The 23,357-nt window shown below is 41.6% G+C and overlaps 1 protein-coding gene across 5 annotated transcripts in view; it reads left to right on the forward strand.

The window, feature by feature from the left end:
• Positions 1 to 26: 26 nt before the first annotated feature.
• LOC131106517 (plasma membrane calcium-transporting ATPase 1-like) overlaps positions 27 to 23,357 on the forward strand; it is an 89,216-nt gene continuing 65,885 nt past the window's right edge. For 3 of the 5 annotated variants that reach the window (XM_058055666.2, XM_058055665.2, XM_058055662.2), the window contains exon 1: positions 28 to 432. The gene's annotated coding sequence lies outside the window, so the exon portion shown is untranslated. Of the gene's footprint in view, positions 433 to 23,357 lie in introns of all 5 variants that reach the window. The other 2 variants (XM_058055664.2, XM_058055663.2) reach the window with 2 other exon arrangements.

Consider the following 23,357-nt stretch of genomic DNA (forward strand, 5'->3'; position numbering starts at 1 on the left):
CCTTCCGGCCCAGCCAGCCAGGAAAAGACTGATTCTCCTCTGCGGTCTTGTTGAATGTGCAGGACCAGCAGTAGAGGTTGTTTCCTGGATCTAGTCTTGCTATCAGTCCTTACTCCAGCAGGGGGAGGAGGAGGAGGAGGGAGGAGGAGGAGGAGGAAGGGGGAGTTGGTCTTTTATCGGATTGATTCCTGACCCAATCGGGTTCTGTTGTGCGGTGCTGCAGTGTGTCACAGCTGTTTGTGTAGCCGCTTTCTAACAAGGGGGGAAGATATCGGTACATTTGTATGTTTTTTTAGAATCACATTCCCGGCCTACCGGTCATTTTTCCCCCGCCGCCGCTGCAGTCTCGCAAGTTGCTGGCTGGATATGGACGGACCCCAGTGAGCTCAACACGCCGACATCCGAGGACGTGATCCCCGCCAGTGGAGCTCGGTAAGATCTTTTTTAATTCTTCTTATTCAAATGAAAACTTTATTGCTTTTTTAAACGTACAAACAAACCGACGTCGTTTTGTTAGCGAGTTTTTGTACGTGTTTGCTCGTTTTAATAGCAGCCAGCACACGTCGGGTCCCCCCCCAACCCCCCCACAGGTGTGACTGATAGTGTGACCGTGACTTGTTTCACCTTTTCACCACCACTCGTTCCCGGTGGGTGGGGGTAGGGGTGGGCTCCACGCTCGACTTGGTCTAAGCCCGTGGATGAGCCGCCCTCGCCCGCAGCCCTCTCCGTCAAGTCCCCTATCAGTAATACGGACGTTTTTTAGCAACAACTTTCACCGCATTAATGTTCACGTTTTAGCGACAACTTTGACATCACTTTGAGACGCATGTTACCGTGGTTGTATTTGTCACGTTCTAATGTGGTTATATTTAATGGAAATTGATCCAGAAGTTAGATTCAGATTCAACTTTTGGACGAGATAGGCAACGCCGACCAGTTGCTGCCGCCCACTGCTGTGCTATCCAGAGTGCGGAGGACTTGTACAAATGGTTGTTTTTTACGTTAAAGGACTGCGTTGCGGGGCTGTTTTGCTATGCCGAATTGAAGAGCGGTGGTTGATTATTGTCGAGGCTTTTGTTGGAATTGATAAGTCATTGTGGACTTTATAACATTGGCAGTGTTTTATAAATGTTCTGTTTCTTAATGGTAGTGTTGTGTGTGTGTGCGTGTGTGAGCTCTCCGGGTGTAATGGCTGCGAGCAGAGGCAGACCTCATGCGGATTTCTCCATGTGTTTTCAAGCAGTGCTCGGCTATGTTTTGTATCACCAAGGGTTCCTTTTTAAATATAACATGTCCAGTCAAAAAAAGGACTATATTTACCCGGTGAACACTACCTAACGACGAGCTCGTTCTTCCAGTTGGAGTGGTTCCTCTACATTGTCAACACTACCTGGACTCCTCGACGCCCTGTTGATCTTAGTCACTGTGACAAGAAAAAAATAAATACTTTATTTCAACTAAGGGAGAAAATGGCAGTGACGTCATGCAGTAAGACTGGAGGATGAACAGTGCCAGCTCTGTTTCTCCCCCCCCCCTTCTTTTGCCTGTCATTTTCTTCCTCCTGCTTCTCCCTCCTCACTCCTTTCCTCCCCCCTCCCTTCTCCATCTGGGTGTGTCCTGACTTATTGCGTTAGGGAGGAGGGGGGATCCCGCATCTTGGCTCGGTGGTGACTCCTCCTCGGCTTGTGACCTCCAAACGAGGGCATTGCTCCTTCCCCATCCCGTTGGGTTCTGCCTCCACCTCCCACGCCTCCACTTGGGGAGCCTCCGAGGCGGAGTGCATAGAAGCTGGTTGTTTTTTTGTTGTTGTTTTTTTTTAGGGGGGGGTCTAAGAGCCCCCTTTTTAAGTGTGCTTGTTCCCTGCTTGCGATCAGCTGTGATTTGCTAGCAAATTGAATTTTGGAGGAGAGAGGTAGCCGATAATTGTCGGCGCCATTGCTTTGATTTTTTTGAAAAGTGACTGATCTGCTTAACGCCGGATCATGACACAAAATATTAGCTCCTATGCCGCTTAGCCTCACTTGTATCACGGGGCATGCTGGAGCCTATCCAAGCTGACTTCAGGCGACAGGCCGGGGTACGCCCCGGACTGGTAACTGTTATTTCACATTTCTGCTGATATGACTTTGTGGTTAGTACCTGAATTCCGTTTTTTTGCATTTTTTTTCCCAGTGCATGCATTGGATTTCTTCGAGTATTCCCGTTTCCTCCTACATTCCAACACAAAGTCAGCTTGGGTAGACTCCAGCATACCTCCAGGCATCAAAAATGGATATATGGACTTTTAGGCCTTGAATTGGTTCTAGATCTATCATTGTTTATCATTATTGTTGCATTTTTTACAAGCTATGAAATGCTAGTTTTTGCAACATTACACCCTAAAAAAACATTATCGGACGTTGGCCATGATGTGTCGACCTGTCAGCGTTCTGTACAGTATGATCGATGAAGTCTGTCAGTAAGAGATGGTTAATACTTAAACACTTCAAGAACGTAAACACGATTTTTGTGGTCATTTTTTTTCTTTCTAAAAATTAACATCTTTTTTGAATAGTAGCCTAGCATGACTTGTTGACGTCTTTTGTTGGAAACAGGGGTGTCCCCACTTTTTACACCAAGGGCCGAATACTGACATTATCCAAGTATAAGTATATGGTGCAAAATGTTAGCTCAGCTAATTAGCTTCAAGGCAAGACCCTTTTATCCACGGTAACAATATTGCGGTACCTACGAGTCTTCGCCCGGACTCAACACGCCGGGTGGTCGAGGGAGTAATGTTGTCGATTGATTTAGGCCCAATTACAATTATCTTACCACAATATAGTGTGCGTTTTTGTATGTTAATTAAATCCAAAAACTTTATTTTTATTGATGGCGTACACCATTGGACAATTTGGACTAGTACTTCAGAAACGGGTGTAACTCAACATATATGTAAACGCAACATGTCGTATACTCACTTTTTCATCCGGAGTCGAACTCGCTTGCTCTGCTAACCCGAGCCAAGTTCCCCGTAGGTGGTAAAAACGAAAACCAGTTAGCGCCTCTCAGGGCGCTAGAGGAACGCAACAGAAAGGAGACAGAGTATGAAGCTATTCATTGCTCCATGTGCGTCATATTACCAGCCCCATGGCGTACCAGTGAAAGCCCCATGGCGTACCAGTCAAAGCCCCACGGCAGACTTAAATGAACCAAGTGAAGCTCGAAGTCACGTACAGTGATGGAAGCTCGTTCGTCTTTTTAACGGCCAGTTCTGCGATTCCATTCGCTATTCATTTAGTACAGAAATTCATAGTACCTTACACGTCATACTTTCTCGCAATCATGTGTCTTCGGTTTACCCGGAACACTTTATTCTGTTGATTGCTTGTGGCGACCCGACCTTGTTCAAGATAGTAGCTCCACCTGGTGTTTAAACTAAGAAGTGCAAAACAGTTGAGTACATATTATGTATTGCGTGGGCCATAGTACATGTTATTTTTAGTCTTTGATAAGGGCCAGTTCAAAATGTCTGGCATGTCATGCTTTGGACACCCCTGGTTTAAAACATTTGGATAACATTTGGCTCGATAGTGCTTAACTTTTAACACATTACTGTGAACATTGATTGTCAGCGCCTTTGCCGAACTCAGATGTGAATTAAAAAAAAAACAAAAAAAATACATTAGGAAAGCAGGAGGTGAACAAATGTAACTGATTGTAAAAGTACCAGATGGAGGGGTAGGATTTAATAAGCTTTGCTTCTTCCTACTCTTTTTGGACATGTGGAACCGTGAACTGATTATGTGATGCATTCAATTGTCATCGGATGCATGTTCAAATGAAATATTACCATTACCATAGTCAGCCTATATATGTATTTATAAAAAAATAAAACAAATATTAAAAAAAAACTTAAAATGTATTATGGAAAGCAGGAGGTGAACAAATGTAACAGTTACTGATTGTAAAAGTACCAGATAAAGGGGTAGGATTTAATAAGCTTTGCTTCTTCCTACTCCTTTTGGACATGTGGAACCGTGAACTGATTATGTGATGCATTCAATTGTCATCTGATGCATGTTCAAATGAAATATTACCATTACCATAGTCAGCCTATATATGTATTTATAAAAAAATAAAACAAATATTGAAAAAAAAACTTAAAATGTATTATGGAAAGCAGGAGGTGAACAAATGTAACAGTTACTGATTGTAAAAGTACCAGATAAAGGGGTAGGATTTAATAAGCTTTGCTTCTTCCTACTCCTTTTGGACATGTGGAACCGTGAACTGATTATGTGATGCATTCAATTGTCATCTGATGCATGTTCAAATGAAATTAAACCATTACCATTATAATGTCTGGAAAAGGTTGGACAAGGCCTCCACAAGCGTGGTTGGAAATATGACTCGCTGTTAGACGGGCCTGCAGGAAGAAACACCCGGAGTCGCCCCATCAGGCAGCACATATAGTATTTAATTAGCTAACTGGCCAACTAATGTGTCAGTCAAGCCAGCGGACTACCAGTGCGTCACGTCGCATGTCGGCCCAACACTAATGAATCAAATCGGCGTGTCACCTCGTCCCGTGTTTACGAGTCGGGACAAGGCGAGACAGGCCGGCTCAGTCCGTCAAATCTCATCTGGCGGAAGTTTGATAATCACCCTCGCGGAATGGATTCCTGTACGGATATTGAACAGTAGGACGTTTTATGAGAGGCTGCTTTATGTTCGCATCAGCGATCCGTTGAATAGTGGCGTGCCGGGTCCGGTCCGGGACTGAAGCTCGTCCGCAGCTCTCTATGTCCTGCGGCAAATCCTTTTTTTTTTGTGTGTTTTTGATTTTTAAATGGATCAGTCTGTTCTGAGCGGATGAACCAAAAGCAATGAGGGTTAATTGCATTTATTCTATTGACTTTAGCCGGGATCAACCTTGATTGTGTGTTCTGATGTTTGGCAACCCCTCCCGCTTTTGATTTATGGCTCAATTTCGGTGGCAGCCTCTAGTCGTTCCCAGTAATAGCACTTCAAGTCGTCTTCCACTGCAAATCTATCAACACTGTCCTGTTCCGCTGCAAATGTTCTGGGTGTAAATACAAGGTTTTTGCCGGGGCCAATGTCGGCATTAAACAAGAGTTATGTACGTAACGGGCGCTCCATGCATACCGGATGAGTTCCTGATAGATATCCCAGCAGCAACACCGCCAAACACATTAATTCAGGCGGAGAAATTAGACAAAGGCCTCGCTACGGAGATGCCTTGTAGAATATTGAGCTGGTGAATTAACAATCTTTGCAACGTTGCTTTCCGTTATGCCTTAAAGCCGACTGCAACAAATGTACACCATTTTATATCACTTGCTCCACATGAGTCAGTGATTGCGCTTCTGTTACGTGCAACATTAAGGGCCAAATGTAATATACACGTACCATGTTCAAAGTGTTGCTTGGAATTGCTAAAAGGAATAGTGGACCTTAATGTTGGAGAGATAGTAATCGGCGCACTTGGAACCGCTAGTTACTTCCATTAGAGCAGCTGTCTTCAAGCCACTGGTGGCCAGCCAATCACAGGACACATATAGACAAACAACCATTCACACTCACATTCATACCTATGGACAATTTGGAGTCGCTAATTAACCTAGCATGTTTTTGGAATGTGGGAGGAAACCGGAGTACCCGGAGAAAACCCACGCATGCACGGGGAGAACATGCAAACTCCACACAGAGATGGCCGAGGGTGGAATTGAACCCGGGTCTCTCCTAGCTGTATAGTCTACACGGTAACCACACAATTGAACAATATTGCTTTGAGGGTGGCCGCGTGGTGGACTAGTGGAAGATCTGGGTTCCAATCTCTAGTTCATTCATTCATTTTCTACCGCTTTTCCTCACGAGGGTCGCGGGGGGTGCTGGAGCCTATCCCAGCTGTCTTTGAGCGACAGAGTACACCCTGGACTGGTGGCCAGCCAATCACAGGGCACATATAGACAAACAACCATTCACACTCACATTCATACCTATGGACAATTTGGAGTCGCTAATTAACCTAGCATGTTTTTGGAATGTGGGAGGAAACCGGAGTACCCGGAGAAAACCCACACATGCACGGGGAGAACATGCAAACTCCACACAGAGATGGCCGAGGGTGGAATTGAACCCTGGTCTCCCAGCTGTGAGGTCCAATCTCTAGTTGAGTAATGAATGTCCGTGTCAATTGTTGTTTATGTACATACTACGTATATGTGCCCTGTGATTGGCTGACAACCAGTCCAGGAGTCAGCTGGGGTAGACTCCAGCATTGCCCCCCGTTATTTTTATGACAAAACCCAATATTTATGACTTATTCATTTAGTAACATTAAATTTTCTGAAACGTTTTTTCAACAACTAGCATAAAGTGAACCAAGGACATTGCAAACCTACCGCTTATCCTCACGAGGGTCGCGAACCAGGGTGCTGGAGCCTATCCCAGCTGTCTTCGGGCGAGAGGCGGGGTACACCCTGGACTGGTGGCCAGCCAATCACAGGGCACATATAGACAAACAACCATTCACACTCACATTCATACCTATGGATAATTTGGAGTCGCCAATTAACGGGGAGAACACACAAAGAGACGCCCGAGGGTGGAATCAAACTCTGTGTGGCCTGCGCTCTAACCACTCGTCCACCGTGCAGCCCTGCAATGAAACATTTTTATGATGTTTTCAATTGTTTTCAAAGTAACTGGTCAATTTGTGCGTAAATAATAAGCAATATGTTTGTCTATATAACATAAATATGTATTCATACAATATATTACTCATTGTTTTCAAGAAAATTAAAAATTTTGAAGGCGTGGCGGCTTTTATTTTGTCATGGCGCTGCACCACGATCAATTATATGCAGCAGAAACGCTGCTTATTGTTTTTCATTTTCATTGTTTGCGTTCTAGAGCGGATTCGAATGTCGTTTTTTATTTATTTTATTTCCGCACAGCACATTTTATTAAGATGGAGACATGAATCCTGTGAGGAAACTAAAGGAAAGAAGACGCGTTTGATTAAAATTGTGTCTTTTGAGCAGCGACCCCGGACAAGCGATATGACCTGTTACGCTACTGTTCATGCTTTTATCAGTTTGGGAACCCCCGCAACCCCCCCCGTCGCTGCAGTCCCGCCTGCGATCCAGCAGCGCAGGCATGGTATCTTACGTAAGTGGACATCAATTATGAATGGCCGCAGTGCAGCAGTGGGAAGCTGGCTCCTATATTTAAGATATGACGGAGCCTCTGTTTGTGGCTATAATAGAGCTGTTGGCCTTCATTATTATTTGATAGACCTGCTGGCGAGAAGGAGGGCACCCCATGGAAGAAGATAAGTCATAAAAAGCACTCCAGTTATTTATGATTTAATGAAGCAGGGAATCTCCTCAAAAAAAAAAAAAAAAAGGGCTCATTTCGAGTCACGGCTCAGTACAATGTCGCTCAACGTGTTCCTTTCATCAGCCCATCGTTTTGTCGTTCCTACGCTACCGTGCGGTGAACCATTGCTGGGAAATCTGTTGAAGATTGCAACTGGTAGTGTGGAACACGCATGCAAACTCCACTCAGAGATGCCAAGCGGGGAATCAAACCCAGTTCTTCCCGATATCTTGCCTACATGATAACCACTCGACCACCGACCTGCCATATTTCGGCTAAAATCATTCATTCATTTTCTGACGATTTTCCTCACGAGGGTCGCAGTGGGGTGCTGGAGCCTATCCCAGCTGTCTTCCGGCGAGAGGCGGTTGGCAGCCAATCACAGGGCACATATAGACAAACAACCATTCACACTCACATTCATACCTATGGACAATTTGGAGTCGCCAATTAACCTAGCATGTTTTTGGAATGTGGGAGGAAACCGGAGTACCCGGAGAAAACCCACGCATGCAAACTCCACACAGAGATGGCCGAGGGTGGAATTGAACTCAGCCCAGCTTGTTTATGTTTTGCGGCTAATTGGTTCCAAACCTGATTGTGATAAGTGGATTTCCACAAACTAGGATTCCATCTTTATAAATGGAATATTTTTGTAGTTGTTTTTTCTTTTATTGAATTAGGGACCAGGGCTGCATGGTGGTCAAGTGGTTAGCACGCAGACCTCACAGCTAGGAGACCAGGGTTCAAATCCATCCTCGGCTATCTCTGTGTGGAGTTTGCATGTTCTTCCCCTGCATGCGTGGATTTTCTGCGGGTACTATAGACACCACAAGATGTAAAGTTTTTATTTAGTTTAGTTTTATTTAGTTATGTAAATGTATAAGAGTTATCCTTTTTAAAATGATTAAAACACTGTACATTTAATAAATATTAGGCGTCTGTGTGGAGTTTGCATGTTCTCCCCGTGCATGCGTGGGTTTTTCCGGGTACTCCGGTTTCCTCCCACATTCCAAAAACATGCTAGGTTACTTAGCGACTCCAAATTGTCCATAGGTATGAATGTGAGTGTGAATGGTTGTTTGTCTATATGTGCCCTGTGATTGGCTGGCCACCAGTCCAGGGTGTACCCCGCCTCTCACCCGAAGACAGCTGGGATAGGCTCCAGCACCCCCGCGACCCTCGTGAGGAAAAGCGGTAGAAAATGAATGAATGAATTGGGGACCCGTCTCACAGAGGTTTGTTACAAAAATTAATATTGTTGGTCATTTTTAATGCTTTCATAGCCATATTCAATTCCACAAATTCATGTTTGTAACAAAAACGGATCGGGATCGAATCGGCAAGATTACAAAAAAATCGGTCCGGAAGCCAATAAGTGTGGACTGGGACATCCGTAATGTGTATTGTTATTCATTTAGACGTTTTTATACTTGCACAGTTTGCTATTCAGTCAGAGTAGCAGGAAGTTGACATCAATTGACTGATCAATTCCAGGCTGAATCTGGAGTTGCTAATTGAGTTTTTCCCTGATTGGAAAAAGTTCCCTATTGTCAGTTTCAGAGGCAATTTAAGATGTGATGGAAATGTTATTAATGACAAGCAACACTTTGGCTTTCCTTTGCCTGTCTGTCACACACACACACACACACACACTCCCACGATGCCACCCACTAGACACCTGTCAAGCACAGCACGGCGCTGCACCCACACCGCGCTTATGTAAGTGCGTGTCAGGGGGGGCGCTCTCGCACGGTCTTCTTCCAGTCGTCTATCCTGTGTTGGCACCTCCGTGCGGATGCCACCGACGCTTATTTTGCAGCAAGAGAACAGAGAGACTTGTTGACATGAGACATTTTCCACAGATCATCTCTTCTAGGGAGGTATTCAACTTCCTGTTCACAGTTATGTGTGTGTGTGTGTGTGGGGGGGGCGGGGGCTTTGTATTCTTTGCAAAAGATGTCAATCAAACGTCGGTGTGATTTCACACATCGATCAAGCCCTTCAAGTTCTAAACATGAAAGAATGTCTATAACATTAGTGGGACTCCAGATTTATTTTTCAATAAGATATTGGTTGCAGCTGCACGGTAGTCGAGTGGTTAGCGTTCAGACCTCACAGTTAGAGTTCAATCCCATGTCTGTGTGGAGTTTGCATGTTCTCCCCGTGCATGCGTGGGCTTTCTCCGGGTACTATGGACACCACAAGATGTGAAGTTTTGATTTATTTTAGTTTTATTTAGTTATGTATATGTATGAGTTATTTTTTTTTTTAATTATTAAACCACTGTACAGTTAATAAATATTAGGCGTCTGTGTGGAGTTTGCATGTTCTCCCTGTGAATGCGTGGGTTTTCTCTGGGTACTATGGACACCACAAGATGTGAAGTTTTGATTTATTTTAGTTTTATTTAGTTATGTATAAGAGTTATCCTTTTTAAAATGATTAAAACACTGTACAGTTAATAAATATTAGGCGTCTGTGTGGAGTTTGCATGTTCTCCCCGTGCATGCGTGGGTTTTCCTCGGGTACTATGGACACCACAAGATGTGAAGTTTTGATTTAATTTAGTTTTATTTAGTTATGTATAATAGTTAGTTTTTTTAAATGGTTAAACCACTGTACAGTTAATAAATATTAGGCGTCTGTGTGGAGTTTGCATGTTCTCCCCGTGCATGCGTGGGTTTTCTCCGGGTACTCCGGTTTCCTCCCACATTCCAAAAACATGCTAGGTTAATTGGCGACTCCAAATTGTCCATAGGTATGAATGTGAGTGTGAATGGTTGTTTGTCTATATGTGCCCTGTGATTGGCTTGCCACCAGCCTCTTGCCCGAAGACAGCTGGGATAGGCTCCAGCACACCCTGCCACCCTTGTGAGGATAAGTGGTAGAAAATGAATGAATGAATAATTGGTCGCACACACGAATTTTCAAGCTAAAGCTCTCAAAGAGGCAATCAATTCACATTCATGTTGTTACCAGAGGTTATACATTAAAAGATGGCTAACGTAAGTAGCTAAACCTTGCCATATAGCTAGCGTTAGCTGACAACAAACGTGCGTGTCATCTTGTGAACTCGATTAGTGTTTTTTTTTTTGTGTTAGTGTAATTATTTTGGTCCTCATAATATTATGTATCTTGTAATCCAGTTTAAACGGAGCTCTCCATGAACGCCTGCTTGTCATCTTTTCCCCTCAGATGACGTCACTTCAATATGTTTTATGTCCGCTGTGCCTCATTTGGACATGTGTTCTGTAAAAAAAAAAAAAAAAAAAAAAAGCACAGAGAATATATAAAAGATGACATGACAGATGTTTATGTAACGGCTTGACAACGTCTGAAGGACAATAGAATCAAATAAATATCCTGTTCTCTGTCCACATCTGCGCCTTCATCGATGCCAAGCACATTGTGTCTTTAATGGATGCAAAAAAAAAACAGGTATGACATCACATTTTTTCCCAACAAACTGCTGACAAGTTGTCAACGCATACATGAAGGACAAAAGAATAAAATAAATATCCTGCTCTCTGTCCACTTTTGCACCTACACATAAAAAAAGACTACATATTGTAACACGAAAACACTCATTAGTGTGACAAAGACAAACCAGGAAACGTGCATTTTCATATTAGAGGAATATTTAAACGGAACATATTATGCTTATTTTTCCACCCTTTGTATTGAGTTTTTGTCTCATATAGAGCAACTACACACAATAACCCTCACAGAAAACTTTCCAGATCTTCCAGAATCTGCACCTATTCCAGTTGGATTTCCTTGGATTTCCAAAAAGGTCTGTTTTAATTTATTCCAATTAATTAATTTATTTCCTTTTTGATTTGTGCTTTCTGCCAAAATGGTCTGTTTTAATTTATTCCACCCACGGCCTTCCTCTGGGCAAGCCCACTCCGCTGTGATTGGTCACACGTCCAAAGTGCTTCCTAACTATTTAGGTTAGCTTCATTCATTCATTCATTCATTTTCTACCGCTTTTTCCTCACGAGGGTCGCGGGGGGTGCTGGAGCCTATCCCAGCTGTCTTCGGGCGAGAGGCGGGGTACACCCTGGACTGGTCGCCAGCCAATCACAGGGCACATATAGACAAACAACCATTCACACTCAATTTGGAATTGGCCAATTAACCTAGCTTAGCTTAGTTTATTTCGAACATAAAAAAAAACATCCAAAGCACAACAAACCAATCAAAATCAATACAAATAAAAATACATATATATATATATATATATATATACGTACACATGTTCGAAAGTAGTGGGAAGAAGTAAGAAGTCAAAACTTATCTAGTCCCACCTCCCCAACCACCCAAATTCCAACCTCATCCCAACAAAACACAAATTATTCCTTGTCCACACAGAAAAAAAAAACATATCCAACCACCCTCACCCACCTCGAGGCACCCAACCATGTGCCAAGAGCAACCAGTTCATTATTACTCATCCTACCGTACATAGTCCAGTACAAAAGAAAGAAAGAAACCACCCCAACTAAACAACTATGAACCATATAAGGAAGTCTGCCCCTCTGTGACATCACAAAGGTGCAGCTTGACCACGCCTTTTGAAACGGAGTGTTTTGAACCATCCCAAACCTCACTTCCAAATGCGCAAACCTCATTATATGAAACTTTGGCATTGTTTAACATGAGAATACAACATTCTAACTACATTTATAGGTCGGAAAACGGGTCAAAAGAACATAAGTGTTGACATACAACCAATATGCATCAAGCAACATAACACAATTGTCCAAATCATTAAAAAAAAAAAAAAAAGTATGTCTGCAGCTTTTTCACACACTCTTACCCTCATCGATGCCAAGCACGTTGTGTGGCAAAGAGGGGAAGCTCTACCGAAGCCGAGGCCGAAATACGGACACCCAGGCGGAGCTGAAGTGACAGAATGAAATAAAGCATAATGCAAGGAAAACAATAAAAATCTGGTTAAATCGACTAAAACAAAAATAAAAAATAACTCGTTGAGATAAAATTCACAAAACAATGACTAAATTATAATAAAGTCACACATTTAGACAAAGTAATCAAGTGCATTTTTAACTCCGTTACACCTATTAAGGACTTTTGAACTCGTGTCATGGTTTATTGGAGATGCATGGTCAGGAAAATATGTATATATATGTACTATATTTGTGCTATGTGCTGTCTGAGAGGTGAGAGAGCCTTGGCTTTAGAGGAGGAAGTGAGCAGATGGTGGGCGGAGATGCAGCCAACAGGAAGTGGAGGCTTGATGGTTTCCTCATGTTGTGTTGGCAACAGTCTGGATTTCACTTCCCTGTCCTTACACACTAAACAAATGTGTTGGTGTGCATGTTTGCATCAGTGTATCATGTTCGAGTCCAGCTGTTCTCTTCCATTCCACTCCAAAAGTAAGGCAGACCTTCCCGATTCTGACATTCACAGAGAAATTAGTGGTGTGAACAGTGGAATAAACACTCACTAAGTTCATTAGTTGGGGTTCCTTACCTTTTGACCTCAAATGCACTTCCATTTTAACTATCTAAAGTCTTATATAACCTTATACAAACACAACAAAACACCAGGACGTCTAATTTATTACCTCAGTGTTTCCCATGCATTCATTTATTAGTGGTGACCCGCCATTCATTCATTTTGACCGCTACAGATTGATTTGACGCTGACCTTGAATTCCTAATTTTTATGACTCTTATTTTGAAACCTGTGTCACTATCACTTCCAGTGTGTGTGTGTGTGTTGCATTCGCTAATGCTTTTCCCTTTTTCATGATCAATAAAAATTACATACACATGTCATGGCCCTGCAAATGAAATGATATCATCTATCCGCTTCCTTTTCCATCGTTACACCGGAAATGGACTATGCATTCGGGTTTTATTATACTTCAACATAACTTTTGCTACAGGCTTGCATCTAGCTTCTTCTTGTTATTTTTCTATATTGTGTATTTTTGTACTGCTTAACTGATTCTGTACTCTCGCTGCTGTGCAATGCAAATTTCCCCACTGAGGGACGAATAAAGGCGTATCTTAATCTTAAAGCTTTCTTAACCAACAAAACACTGCCCCAAGTGGTTGGAATCTGTACTGCTTGAACCGAGCTACTCATTGCTAAAGCCTGTTTTATGCTTTCCGCATGCTTTCTGTGCGGACAAATGACATAATTTTCGCCTCTTTTTAATACAAAAAATATCTGCTCCACACACCTAAAAATACCGGACACACACAGAAAAAAAATGGCGGACAAACAGGAGATCCTCACAGTAATACAGTCAGCCTATATATGTATTTATAAAAAAACAACAACGTTAAAATGTATAATGGAAAGCAGGAGGTGAACAAATGTAACAGTTACTGATTGTAAAAGTACCAGATGGAGGGGTAGGATTTAATAAGCTTTGCTTCTTCCTACTCCTTTCGGACATGTGGAACTGTGAACTGATTATGTGATGCATTCAATTGTAATCTGATGCATGTTCAAATGAAATTAAAGCATTACCATTTTCCTTTACCGTGTTCAGCATGCCTTTTTGTAAACACATGCCAGGGTAGTACAGGAAGCTGTGATTGCTATCCAAAGGACGAGTTCAGCAACTAAATACACCACAATTCCTCTTCTTCAAGAATTAGACTGCCAAGAGTCCACTATGATGGAAGTGGAGTAAAAAACGGTAAACCTCTTTCGTTGTAGTTTAGTACCGTGGTAGACGTATGTTTTTAGTCCACTGCTTTCCGCAGTTTGGGAGCAGACAGTGGCCTTTAACAGTGCCCCCCCTCCTCTTAAGTGGTACTTGGTTAGGAAGTACTTGTTTACATGGAAACAGATTTCTCGCTTTTAGGAACGTTTGTATTGTCAAAAGGTTCCTTGTTCACACAGAATTGTAAACAGTTGGGTCAGTGGAATATGCATTCCAGGCCACAAGTTGAAAGAACCCACTTTCACAGACTCGACACAGCAACGACTTGTCCTGCTTAGATTATCCAAAGTCATCGGTTGACTAGCCCTCATTAGCATAAGCAGTATTTGGTAATAGTAATGGTTATATTTCATTTGAACATGCATCAGATTACAATTGAATGCATCCCATAATCAGTTCACAGCTCCACATGTCCAAAAGGAGTAGGAAGAAGCAAAGCTTATTAAATCCTACCCCTCCATCTGGTACTTTTACAATCAGTAACTGTTACATTTGTTCACTTCCTGCTTTCCATAATACGGTTTAAGTTTTTTTGTTTTTTTTAATTAAATAATGTACCTCATACCGAAGTACGAGGTGATATGACCATTCAATGACATAATGGGTACCATAGTAAGTGTCAATATAGTGATATATACTGTTACATTTGTTCACTTCCTGCTTTCTTAATATAATTTAATTTTTAAAAATTTGTATTTAATTAAAAAAATAATTTAATTTTTACATTTTTTTCAATTTAATAAAATTTTTGTCACATACCAAAGTATGAGGTATATGAGCATCCAATGACATAATGGGTACCATAGTAAGTGTCAATATAGTGATATATATAGCACATCATGACTGGTTCAAGACTCTTCATCCTTGTATTTAGCAAACATCAACTGCTTGTATTGTTTCTTGAATTGGCTCATCGTTGTGCATTGTTTGATTTCCTTACTCAATCCATTCCATAGTTTGATTCCACATACTGAAATGCTATGGCTTTTTAACGTAGTCCTAGCATAGAAGTGTTTCAAATGTACTTCTTCCCTGAGATCATATTTCTCCTCTCTTGTAGAGAAGTATTAGATGACATTTTTAGCTATTTTGAAGATGAACTATATCAGCAAGTTGAAGTATTTGTGATTTTAGAAATAAGGAGTTAGTAAGTTCTCTGTAGGCGCCATTATGAATTATCCTTACTGACCTTTTTTGCAGTACATTTAGCGAGTTAAAATTGCTTTTGTAGTTATTAGCCCATATTTCCACACAATAAGTAAGATATGGTAGAACCAGAGAGCAATAAAGAATGTGCAGTGATTTCTGATTGAGAACAAATTTTGCTTTGTTCAATACCGAAATATTTCTGGCCACCTTTTATGTTGTATATTTGTAAGTCGGTTCTCGACAGTGTAACGACTTTTCTATGTAGAGCATCGCTATTTATGACCTCACTCAAGGTACAGCTTCATGGTTTGTGAAATGTGTAAAAGGTCGGACATAAAGTGAGCCCGAGTGTGCACGTTATGAGCGAAGCGCTTATTTTATCTACGAGTGCTGCAGCGTCTTAGAAGACCCGTGTCGCATCGGTCAGATCACATTAGCCTAGCGTGTTGCGGTTATTGATCACAGCATTGAAGTCAGAAGGAGATAGGATATTGACATCAAGCATCAAATCTATTCCACACGACACCAAAGTCCCGGAGATAAACTGCTCCATCGTCCACTCCCGAGTGGACGCTGGTGATGTTGTCAGCTGCACAATTTATGGCTCATATTTCATACGGAATCTTTTTTTTTTTTTTTTTAACTCTGAATCATACAATCAATCATAACATAGTGTAACGGAAGAGCGCCACAGCAGACAAAAGACGGTTAACAGTAGACACACACGATACACAATAACCTATAAATAGTGGATGATCATAAGTGGTGCAAATTGCCAGCGGGCAGATAGAGTGCACTCGACGCCAGTTATTGCATTTGGACCATAGCAGAGTCCAAACAAAGTGTGCGTTCACATGCAGAAGGGGCATAAGAATGGAATCCCATTCATCAGTTCTTTGACGGTCACGACTTAAAAAAAACACCTTTTCATCTAACTGTGTTCAATTTCCGACTTTATCTTTTACAATCCACTTCCTTTGCAGTAATATTTAGACATGTTTAGGGTCTGCGGTTGACTGTTGCTGTAATCAAATGAACCAGATATAAATCTGAATGTGAGTGCTGTAAAAAAAAAACACAAAATGTGTATGAAAAATATGATGTAACGTTTTATTATGGCAACGGTTTGACCCTGGAACAGATTAATTCATTATTTCCTATTGGTAATGTTTCCAAATGAAAACAACTTGCAAGTGAAGTATTGTCATGGAAGAGATTTCACTTAAAAAGTCGACACTATTTTTAATTATGTGTCATGTTTGGCAGCCATATTTTCTATTTCTGGTGATTGAATTTTTTTTTATAATTTTTTTTTTTTTTACTGGTGGGGAGAACCCCTGTCACGGTGGCTGGTGGTTTCCCCCGTTCAGACTGCAGACTCTGCAGCGAGTCCCGCAGTGGTTTGTTTTGGGTTGCCACGTCAGAGCGCTGCCTCGGCACCTCGCCAACAGGGAACCCGGCAACACGCTTACATGCATGGAACCGAACCGGGGGGGCGGGGGCCCGGATCCCTGGCTTCTGCTCTGTGTGCGGATGGAATGTGGTGTGTTTGTTTGGGAAGCTGGGGGCGTGGCCATGTGTGCCCCCTGCATGCTTCCACACAATGAACACGCTGTCATGGGAGGTAGAAAGTCCTTTCATTGTTGAAGCGTTACTACTCTTTGACCTGTGACATGTGACTGCGAATGTCTGTTCGATTCCCAGCCTGAACTCGCATGAGTTCACCAGCAGGAAAAAAGCCTTCATGCCAAAGGGTGGAGCCTGTATGTCCGTTACTTAGCTTTGCTAGTTAGCAGCATGAGACTACTTTACCAATTTTCCATGACGCTCCCACTGGTGTCATCGTGGGACGTTTGCAGCGAGAGGTTTTCCCAGCCATGAGGCACGGATTCAGCTTTCTAACCTTTACCACTTCCACCCCCACGTATGAGCAAATAATTCTGCTGATATATATGAGTAATATATTCTTATGTTGTGAGCATCTTTTGAATGATGAGTCAAGTTGTTATTTAGAGCATATGATGATTTTCCTAACTCCAAGCTGTATAAAGTTTTGAATGCTTATTTTATTGATGCATATAATATATTATTATTATTATTATTATTATTATTGATGAAACAAAATAGTAAGTGTGGTATGTGGGACATTAAAATCGCGGGGTGCTGGAGCCTATCCCGGCTGTCTTCGGGCGAGAAGCGGGGTACACCCTGGACTGGTGGCCAGCCAATCACAGGGCACATATATATAGACAAACAACCATTCACACTCACATTCATACCTATGGACAATTTGGAGTCGCTAATTAACCTAGCATGTTTTTGGAATGTGGGAGGAAACCGGAGTACCCGGAGAAAAACTCACGCATGCACGGGGAGAACATGCAAACTCCACACAGAGATGGCCGAGGGTGGAATTGAACCCTGGTCTCCTCGCTGTGAGGTCTGCGTGCTAACCACTAGACCGCCGTGCCGCCCTGCATACTAATACATTCATTCATTTTCTACCGCTTTTTCCTCACGAGGGTCGCGGGGGGTGCTGGAGCCTATCCCAGCTGTCTTCGGGCAAGAGGCGGGGTACACCCTGGACTGGTCGCCAGCCAATCACAGGGCACATATAGACAAACAACCATTCACACTCACATTCATACCTATGGACAATTTGGAGTCGCCAATTAACCTAGCATGTTTTTGGAATGTGGGAGGAAACCGGAGTACCCGGAGAAAACCTGTGTATGCATGCACAGGGAGAACATGCAAAGAGATGGCCGAGGGTGGAATCAAACTCTGGTCTCCACGCTGTGAGGTCTGCGCGCTAACCACTCTGCAGTCAAAAGTCAAAACAAAAAAAGCCAAAAATGTACCACTTCCACACGCAATAGGAGGAGAACTTCTTTTCACTCTTATCATGTTGGACATGCTGGAGCCTATCCCAGCTGTCTTTGGGCGAGAGGCGGGGTACACCCTGAACTGGTCGCCAGCCAATCACAGGGCGCATATATAGACAAACAACCATTCACACTCACATTCATACCTATGGACAATTTGGAGTTGCCAATTAACCTAGCATGTTTTTGGAATGTGGGAGGAAACCGGAGTACCCGGAGAAAAACCCACGCATGCACGGGGAGAACATGCAAACTCCACACAGACGCCTAATATTTCTTAACTGTACAGTGTTTTAATCATTTAAAAAAGGATAACTCTTATCCATATACACATACATAACTAAATAAAACTAAACTAAATCAAAACTTTACATCTTGTGGTGTCCATAGTACCTGGAGAAAACCCACGCATGCACGGAAGGAACACGCAAACTCCACACAGAGATGGCCGAGGGTGGAATTGAACCCTGGTCTCCTCGCTGTGAGGTCTGCGCGCTAACCACTAGACCGCCGTGCCGCCCTGCATACTAATAGCTGTCCAATAATTGAGCATGCATATTTCCCTAAGAAAGACAAATAAATATTGATATTTAAGCTTTTGGATTGACCCAGAGCACCGCAGCTGTTCAATAATACCAGATATCCTTGACTAATCATTGTGCAAACAATGTCGGATTGTTGGGCCTTGGCTGAGTTTTCCATGATTCCATGTTTTCCATGTTGTTTTTGTTGTGTGTCAGCATTCTGAACATATTCGCTTACACCATCTTTTTATAAACTGCCAAATATGAATGCACTGTGGGCTGTTGATGGAGGTCATTGATGTCGCACTGTGCTGCTCTCTGATTGGACAGCCACTCAGAAGTCATTCTTCCACCTATTTGGATGAATAGCCGCTTGTGTTTGCCTGAACAATATTCTTTTAATAATTTAAAAAAAAAACTCCAGGAATGTGTGGTGTCACATTGTCTAGCTAGTTTTCAGTCCAACAAGACTGTGAAGCCTTTTTGTTGTACTGTTTTTTTTTCCCGCCATGCTCTCGGTCACAAGATGCTCCGCCAGCAGTCATCCGAGGCTGACTAACGCGAGGCTGGCCAATGAAGGAGAAGATGTCCCAACATATGTTGTTCTAAACCGAGCCTGTTCGGAGTCACACTTCTTCTTGGTGTGACAAAGACAAACCAGGAAACGAAACTCACGATATGTGCATTTTCATATAAGAATATTTAAAGGCCCCTTTTTGTATTGAGTTGTGGACTACTATAGAGCAGGTACACACAATAACCAGCACAGCAAGCTTTCTAGTTTTTCCAGAATCTGCACCTATTCAGCTATATTTCTTTGGATGTCATGCTTCCCGCAAAAACGGTCTGTTTTAATTTATTCCACTAGACACGCCCACTCCGCTGTGGTTGGTCACACACCCAAGTGCTTAGAAGGACTTCCGGTTTGTGCCGCTAGCTTTATCGGAGTTGACAATAAACGGCGCTATATATATATATTTTTTTTTTCCGCTTTTAACATACAGCCTCACAAATCCGATCTGGAAGTAGGGACTGGACAGTCTGAAGTTTCTCAAGAAAAGAGGTTACGTCACGGTGTCTCTCAATGGTAAGTAGCTTTAGCATTGTAGCATTTTTTTTTGCGAGTTTAAAAAAAAATTTGAGTAGAGCCACTAATTGTGGTGAGAAAAGGCTATTATCTGTATGCACACTATATAATGCTACACAGACCTGGCAACCACTTGGCGGTGGCGTCTTTTAGGAATTGTAAACAAATGTGGCTTTCCCTTACGAGCCATAGCTAACAACATAAACAGAGAGCTTATCTGGGTTACAGCCACGCCCATATAAGGAAGTCCGCTCCTCTGTGACATCACAAAGGGACAGTTTTACCACGCCTTCTGAAACCGAGCGTTTTGAGCAATCCCAAACTTCTTTCAGGGTTCACTTCCAAATGCGTAAACCTCATTATCTGAAACTTTGGCATCATTTAACTCGAGAATACAACATTCGAACTACATTTATAGGTCAGAAAAGTGGGAAAATAATAATAATAATAATAATAATAATTGGTCCCCTTTTAACATACACAATAACACCCCATCCTGGTCCACCGATGGCATTTCAGTGTAATTCGGAGAGAAGGCACCAACTAGACTTGCTGACACACACTACAAGGATACGGGGTGGGGGTTGGGGGGGTCAAAGCAGGTTTAATCATGAACATGATGATTCATGTTTGACCCTAATTCCCACGGCTGCCGACTGGGAGAGTAAATCACAATATTTCATCGATTCTTTGGACAACAATGACACATTTTGTATGCAGTGTGATCAATACTAGCTCTTCACATACATTTATTTCATGTAGATGAAACGGAATTGTCAGCATTTTTATAGTCTTAGAGCACAATCTTAATGAGAAACGTTTGGATACACATCATAAAATTATGTTTCAGAGCGTCAAACCGTGACCTTAGTAGTAATAAGCTTTGTTCACTGGAACACAAAGCTGACATGGCTGTTTTTAATTTTTTTTTTTTAATATATATGTACTATATATCATCTTATAATGGGTCTGTCACTTTCAGGAAACAATGGTATCCATAGAAAAGGAATATTCTAATCTCTTGTCGACATGCGCCGTGAAAATCAACCAGAATAGTCAATAGGGCATGCCCAGTAAAACGTAAACATCAACATCACGTGATACCGACTTCCCCGAGTTGTTCTTCCACTTGTTGGAATAACTCCGTATTGACAGTTTTTCGTCTGTCCAGTCTTGGAATTTAGTTTGAATCAAAAACAAACGTTGCTTAGTCCAGTGCCGATTGCTGGCCTCCATTTTTAAAACCGAAGAACGTCTGGATCTGCGTGTTACGTCATATCTGAGCACCCGGGATAAATTTAAACAGGAAAAAGATCAAATTCAATCTTGCTAATATTTTATAATTAAACTCAGGACATGTTTTATATAGATATATATTTTATTTTTTAATAAAACTGCACTTGTGAATAAAATATAGAAGGGTTTAGATCAGGGGTGGGCAAACTTTTTGACTCGCGGGCCGCATTGATATGACAAAATTTACGGGGGGGGGCAGACTATATATTTTACACGTAACAGTCCACCTGGTATTATTGTATCTGTAAAATTGTCATGCAATCTGCTATTATTATTATTTTATATTTAGATATTTTAAAAATAATAAAATATAATAATTACAACAAAATTAAAATAATAATTATTATATTATTATTATGTAAAATATGCAAATATAACAATAATATTATATATAATTAATGTAATAATTAGCATTAATATAATAATTATAATAATCATAATAGTTCTAATAATAATTATAATAATCTAATAATAATTATTATTATTATTATTTGCTTGTGTCCCTTTTTTCAGGAGCACTTTGTAAACAACAGACCATGTCAAAAAACGAAATTGCTAAAACCATCAAAAGGTTGGCTCAGGCCATGATGCCAGGTTGTATGTTGACTTTAAATGAAATACTTTGGAAAGATTGGGCGGGCCGTATTCAAACACTTGGCGGGCCGGATGTGGCCCCCGGGCCGTAGTTTGCCCACCCCTGGTTTAGATTCTGTTCCACAGATGGCGCTAATGCACACGAAAAAAGCTGCTTGCCAACCGCCAATAAACAACAGAAGAAGAAAAACACCACGAAGAAGAACACAGTCTGACAACTTTCCGTTTGAACGGGTACAAGATCCCTCAGTCGGATTGGGGAAAGGAATATTTGCAGGAATAAAGCAAATAAACCAAATGCAATTGGAATATTTGGGTCCATATATTCGATTCTCAAGGTACACTAGTGGTTGAAAATCACTGGTCTATATGACAGATTTCCTGGTATTAAAGATAGTATAGTGGTTATCATAAAACCAATCATCCATTCAAATATGGACAATTAAATTGGACAACAAATAACATGTTAAACTCATGTTTAGTTACAACTTACCAATGACTTTTCCGTAGCCGCAGATGTTGACAAAAAGTACGCTATTGACCCGGTGAGAGTAAGAAGACATAAAACATGTTTGTATGTGTGCACCGAAGCTTCATCCCGGTCAGTCAATTAAGCGGATGGATTCTCCACCAATGCTGGAAGGACTCTCCGGAGACAAACTGGAATGCACTACTCACATGAATAATCGTCATCCTAATGACTGCTGTGCTCTAACGGCGAAAGGCCTGATTGATTGATTTCTTTTTTTTTTTTTTTTATACTTCTTGGCATTTTCATCCACTTCGATATAATTCAAATGGTCCAGTCTACCCACGATTCCTTGAACTTCATTGAATGCTCCATAAGGAGATTGAAAGATACGGCATCATTTTAGTTTTTCAACGGCATCTGGTATTTCCGTCGTGTCCTCAAATGTGACAATGCAGCTGAAAATAGACCCAAGTATGTCACTGGTACAAAGGCGTATTGTTCAACAATGATTTGGGATCATATCATTAGCTCTACGTGTCTTTTTCAAGCCCCAAAAGATGGCTATGAATAGTCAATTGTCAACACAATATGACAAATGTTCCCGTGTATCATGTGCTTTCAACTTTTATTTTAGAATTTCTTTCAACTTGCAGTGAAGTAGTTTTCAAGTGGCGTTCAACATCCAATCTCATCAATCATCCTCGCTGATGTGTGGGGGGGGGGGACACTCCTCCGACTGACTGACTGACTAACTAGCCAGCTTACTGACGCTTAATCACGCCGACTCAATGGCTGCTTGACTGGCCGCTGATTTAAAAGCTGTCTCCGTGTCTTACTGACGCGTACCGAGTGGCTAATTGACGCTGACCGACTGACTAGCCCGAGACCCTGACTGGCTAAATGACGCTGACTGACTGACTGACTGTCAGTCTGGACGCCTTGCTGATATTTACTAGCTGCTTTGCTGACTAATCTGACAGACTGATTCATCATATTTGTTTACATGCATGAACAACAGTGTCATTTTGGGCCACTTTGATACATTTGTCCTTTAAATATGCTTATACTAATCATGACGCCATATGACATCATATTTTTTGTTATAGGTGACAAAGCTAATTGTTATTAGTGCAATATCCTAATAATAATAATAATAACAATCTCTAATAATATCAGTTTTAACAATAAACAGTGTTACATTTTAAGATGGCTACTGTCTCATTTCAAAGTGTCTTTATTATTATTATCATAT

The sequence above is a fragment of the Doryrhamphus excisus genome, linkage group LG18, assembly GCF_037039965.1.
Source record: "Doryrhamphus excisus strain RoL-2023G ecotype Guam linkage group LG18, RoL_Dexc_Guam_v1.1, whole genome shotgun sequence".
Taxonomy (NCBI): Eukaryota; Metazoa; Chordata; class Actinopteri; order Syngnathiformes; family Syngnathidae; genus Doryrhamphus; species Doryrhamphus excisus.